Raw genomic sequence first — 6,513 nt, forward strand, 5'->3', positions numbered from 1 at the left:
CACATCAAAAAAATGAGATCGCCTGATCAGAAAAACGGGTGATTGGTAATTAACCTGATGTCACAAAGGTAAACAATTTCGATGTTATTTATTTTAAAATGAATTGTTCCAAAATCAGATTATGTCACTCCGTTCACTGAAAAACTGTACGATATTAAATGAATATATTTAAAAAAATATATTCAAAATATATAACTGTACGATATTAAATGATTATATTTCAAAAATATATTCAATATATATAACTGTTCGATATTAAATGAATATATTTCAAAAATATATTCCAAATATATAACTGTACGATATTAAATGAATATATTTCAAAAATATATTCCAAATATATAACTGTACGATATTAAATGAATATATTTCAAAAATATATTCAAAATATATAACTGTTCGATATTAAATGAATATATTTCAAAAATATATTCAAAATATATAACTGTACGATATTAAATAAATATATTTCAAAAATATATTCAAAATATATAACTGTACGATATTAAATGAATATATTTCAAAAATATATTCAAAATATATAACTGTACGATATTAAATGAATATATTTCAAAAATATATTCAAAATATATAACTGTACGATATTAAATAAATATATTTCAAAAATATATTCAAAATATATAACTGTACGATATTAAATGAATATATTTCAAAAATATATTCAAAATATATGACTGTACGATATTAAATGAATATATTTCAAAAATATATTCAAAATATATAACTACGATATTAAATGAATATATTTCAAAAAATGAAAAATCGATTAATTGATTTGTAGAATATTTTAGCTGACAATTTTATAGTAAGACAACGAATGTTGATTATTTAAAAAAAATTAAATCGTTACAATTTTAAATATAAAAATAATTAAAGAAGAAACATATTCGTTTTATTTTTTTAAAGAAGATTTTAGCTTACAATAACAATCTTTTTTTACAGAAGAAAAAAAATGGAGTAATTTTTTTTCTTAATAATATCGATACTAGCAGACATTTATTTCCAAAAAAATATTATTAAAAGTAAATTACACATATTGATGTAGAAAGCACCATGAAATTTCTACGAGGTCTTAGTAGCAAATAGTCAATGGTTTATGAAAATAATACAGAGTAATCAAACAGTCTCTGCGCACTGATTTTTTTGATAAATAATTTTTGGGGGGTGATTTTGTTTTTGTTTGATTTTATCGTTTGATCATAGGAAAATTGGGTGCTCAGAAACTTTTCAAGCACTCTATATATATATTTTATAGAAGTTACTCCAGACAATGCACGGAGCCACTAGATGTAAGGAGTTGAAAGAAAAAAAAAAGATGATTAGATTCATAATAACAAAAAGGGAAAGGATGGTATAATCACTCTAATACAGAGTGGAATGATAAAATTGCCTTAGAAAAAAAACGGCATGATTCCATTTCCGTTTAATGAAAACCGGTTTTCTTTTTTTGTAGCAGACACCATGCACTAGTTGACCAGTTGTGGACAAATCCCAAAAACGATAAGAGCCTTCTATCATGCTTGAAAGTGACACAATGTTCAACGAGTGAGATCAGAGATGCGCCACTGTACAACTCATGGTCTCTACCCATCCAAGTTATAACAACAGAACCATTGCCAGCACCCTCAAAATGCATCGCTAGATTGCCCCAAATAACAGGGATGTGCCCAGGGTGATCAAAACAAAGTTTCCAGCCATCATTATGGTCTTCGGTGTGGTTTCAAATAAGGGTCACATCATGCCACCTCACATCTTCGAAGTCAGCTTGAAAATCAACACCAAAGTGTACCTGGATGTGCTGAAGAGTGTGATGTTCCCCTGGTTCAATCAGGTGGCAGACCCTAGGCATGGCAGCAAGACCTGGTGCCGATCCACAAGTCCAGAGAGACCCAGGCTTGGTTTCAGAAGGAGTGCTACAACTTTGTACCCTTCTCTTACTGCTCCCCCTCCTCATCCGACCTGAACCTGTTGGACTACTTTGTTTGTTCATACATCAGGAACATCACTAACATGACCTCCCACAACACCAAAGCCAGCCTGATCACCGCACTCCACCGAGTATTTACTGAGCTCCTGCTAGGGCTTCTGGAAAAGGCATGATCCAAGTCCAGACCCCTATAGAGGCGGTGATTGAGGCTGAAGGTGGCTACATTGACTAAATATCAGCTCTACAACATAATCATCCATCCATCCATAGCCTCGAGCCCCTGGAGGGGCATAGGCTATCCACAACTCTTGTAGATGCTTTTGTAGCGAGGAGTTCTTTTTTTCGGTGTGAGGGTGGTGGCCTTGTTCAACCTTCCCAGAAGGTACATACAGCATCTAGTCCTCCTAAATGGTCACCCATCTGGTACTGGGCAGGCTCTACATTGCTTAACTTCAGTGAGCTAGCGAGAACCGGTGTATCAACGTGATTGTGCTGTACATACAACATAATCAAGTTAGCTGAATTGATTTTTTTAATAAAAGTTTTAAAATAAAGCTGTAGTGTTGTTTTCTTTAGGGCGACAACTTTATTGTTAGCCCCGTGCAAACTTTTGAACTCATATTAATAAATTCAGAGGCGAAATAATAGAACTTAAATCCAAAACAATAGTCATTCACACCGGAAATATCTCAAGAGGCAAACATTCAAGAACTATGACCTTGCCCTCAACCAAGGATACTTAACTACCTTCATTATCTGTAAATTGTAAGACAAAACAAACTTGAAAGAAATCCCACTACCAGCGTTCAATCCCCTGGACTCCAAACAGTCTAGACAAAAGTTAAGCCCTTCAATAGGCCAATATGGAAAAATGGGGTTATGCTTTGTAACCCAATCTATGACAAACATTATGAAATACGATAATTAACAAAAAGAATTTCATACAACAGATAAATAACCAATCAATGGTATAAAACAATGTGATGATCTTTTTATGTACTAATAATTCACCACTTATCAAGGCTCAAGGGCCACTGAAGGACAAGGGTTAATGAATATCAGATGAAGAGTGAGGCAAAATTGTGAGGATTGGTAACAATAGTTGAAACTAGGCAGAATGATTATCAAAGAGGATGGCTCAACAAGAATTTGTTAACATTGGACTTGAAAATGATGAAGATGTAAACAGCTAGGAAGTAGCCCTGCGGTAATGTGTTTCACGGACAGGTAGTTCTTGGAAAGAAACTTTGCTCTTGGAAGCTTCAGAGGAATGAAGGATACTGTAATATACAAATTATACCATGAATAAAAAAAAAAATGGAAATTTTATATGGTAATTCTGGACCATTATTAGTTTAGTCTGAGATGATATTTACAAGATTACGTTTTACAAGCATAGAAACTAACATATAGCATAGCTAACTTGGATATGCCAACTAAAGTGTGAAAAGCTATTAAGAATAAAAACTTGTTTTAATATAAAGTATTAATCTCTCCCCTCCCCCTTTCTTTATAAATCACATTCATTTCAATTGAACAAAACTATCTACTCATCCCACCTCTCAAAAGACACAAGTAACACAAGTTTGATTTACAGTGGTGGTAGGAGGAACAGTACTTTTGAGAAAAAAGAAACCAAGAAGTGATTATGAAAATGACCTCAGCATTTCATTATTTGTATGTGTGTGTGTTTCGTTTTTGGTGGGGGAGGGGGGTCACAACCATAAAGGATCGATTCTAATCCGACCTACTTTTGATAACTGAGCTCCAATACCTGGTTCCCCCTTGTAAGGCATTCACTGTAAGAACTCATCTTTCTACTACAACCAAAAATAATTTGTTTTTTCTTCCTCTGTCTGTCTAGTGTTAGGCACAATTTTCATGAACTTTTTTTTTTCCAAGAACTTCTCATCTCTGGAAAACACTACTACGGAACTGCTTCTCTGCAGATTACAACATGGTCATCTTCAAATCCAATGGCAATAAATACTAGTCATAAATCGTCCCTATAAAAACTCAGCTTGCATTCATTCCATTCATCATTTTCAATCCTCTCATAATATTCGTCATGAAAAAAAAAAGAAAGAAAACAAAAGGGTTAGAATTGATCCCTGATCTTTGTGTTTTTAGGAGGCAATGCCTAGGAGGACTAACCTCCTCAACATTTCTCAACAAGTTGTTAATTACATTTACCATCTTTTCAAGATGTTAGACACAAGGTCAGGTGTGGATTTGATGAAAGTGTTTCTGCAGAACAAGATGGATTCGAACTTGGCACACCCAGATTTTCAGATCATGTAGTTAACCACTAAGCCACCGTCATCCCCATCCCTCAACAAGAGTCACTAAGCTTCTACAAAAAGTCCTGAAGTTTTCTACAAGAATGAGATAAGCTAATGCACCTTTGGCATTTTATATGCACATTATTAAGCACCAACATGCAGGAAAGACGCGAAGAACAGAATCAGGACAGCACACTCCATCTTTGACCATCTCAACTGACGCATATTTAACAATTACGCACTGATGATGGCCACCAAAGTAACCATGGTCTTTAATGCAGTAGTCCTCTCCACCGTTTTATACGCTTGCAAAACATGGAAGCAAAGTAAAAGTGCTAGAACATTTCCAACAACTGATACTAAGGCAAATCCTCAACATGTCTTAGAAGAGCTACACCACAAATGCATACATGCTGGACAGAGCCTCAGTGAGCAGTACCGAGACCACCATGATCCACCACTGCCTCTGCTGGGTAGGACACAGTATGTATCCTTTCATGCTACCCCAAAAATTCTATATGGCAAGCTGGCCATTGGGATCAGACAAGGAGCACCTAGAATGCACGACAAGGAGCAACTAAAGTGCAGCCTGACATTTACCAACATCGGTTCGTCTTTGTGGGAAGAAACTTCCAGTGACCAAAAATGACATGAAAGAGATCAATACGGCACCACAGACTTCAAGAAAAAGATAAGGGAGAATGAAGAAGCAAGGCGATGAAAGATAAAGCGCTGTGAATGACCTCATTCTCATCCTACCCTCCCCTGTAACCATTGTCCGTGGCTATTTCACCACTGACTGGGCCTCACAAGTCATGTCAAACAAACATCAACCGTAAAGATAGGACTCCTGACTTAACCCGATACTCAGACACAAGTGGGAGCAGACAATTAAATTTGCACACTATATTTCACTAGCAGGGGTACCCAGCTTTGCCCGGATGTGGAGAGGTGATGTAGTAAGGACCTCCCCCCCCCTCCGAGGGAGGAGGGAATCAGAACAACAGTAGGCAGCCCAGGTGGAGAGAGGTGTTAAAAAAATTTTTTTTTAAAGTGGTAGTAGGCAGGTAGGCTTGGACCCGTAACGCTAAGGAGGGAAAGAAGGTGAAAAAAAAACAAAAAAACTAACATCTTAGCTGATGCATCCGTCGTGAAACCGGAAGTCACAGGCGTTCGAATTAAGGGTAGTCAATCCAAAAGAGACGATGACTTGCAAAAATGTTGACACAAAAAAACGACTCCTCCTTGTAAAAAACTGCTCAGTTAAGGGTGAAGGGATTAATGTTTTTGGCCAATTTTTGGATATTTGTCGTCCGGGAGACGGAACTCCATAATGATACCAATTTTGTCAGGATTTGTCGCATGTCAAAAGTTTTTGGCAGACACACATACACACATTTTTGCCTTTTATATATTAGACCACCCTGGGTACTCGGCGTTGCCTGGGTGTTTGGAGGTGTGTTCCAAATGAAACTATCTTTAGCTAGGTCTTTATTTATGCCTCTTTCTTTTAAGTCCATCCTTATTACTTCCTCCCATCTTTTCCTTGAAATTCCCCTGCCAACTGATATTTCTACATCTAAAGTTCTAGAACATTCATCCATTTTTTTCAACATGGTCATACCATCGGAGTCTCCTCTTCTACACACATTTCCTAAACTCTCCACATTTAATCTTTCATAGGATCTAAGCCTGTCTACATATTCACTGTATCATTCTTAAATTATTTCTTGCCATGCAATGCATGTCCTCAACCCTCACTAGCAAAGTTTCACTTTCAGTAATCATCACACATGATACACAAACTTGATAGACTCATCCTTTGATCAACAGCGATTAGCTGTTCTTGGCTTTCGGGCTAAGATCAAAGTGTATAAAGTTTAAAGGAACGACTTTTTTATGAAATTTTATGTTTATTGATTTATTTTCTTGTTTATTTAAAAAGAAAAAAAAACACACAAACACACACGATATGATTTGGGAATCTTAAGAATGACGACCCCTGGTGTGCCTGAGGTATTGTGGTGAATGAGAACTTCAGCTAGGAGCAAGCATAGACTAGCAATGGTACAGTGATGAGGATGATCATAGACACCCCCTCCCTAATTTTGGAGTGGCTTTGTGCCTAATTATTTGTTTATTACTGTTTTTATTTGTAAACTTTTCAGAATGAATAAAAAATATATAACTCAAAGTGTAGTATCTGTTCTTCAGATGCTGCACTTCAATTTCTTGTTCTTTCTCAGTGGAGGAGAAATCCTTCACAACTGAGACCATTTCAAT

Source organism: Euprymna scolopes, chromosome 4 (genome assembly GCF_053919585.1).
Source record: "Euprymna scolopes isolate OS-2025 chromosome 4, ASM5391958v1, whole genome shotgun sequence".
NCBI classification, from domain to species: domain Eukaryota; kingdom Metazoa; phylum Mollusca; class Cephalopoda; order Sepiida; family Sepiolidae; genus Euprymna; species Euprymna scolopes.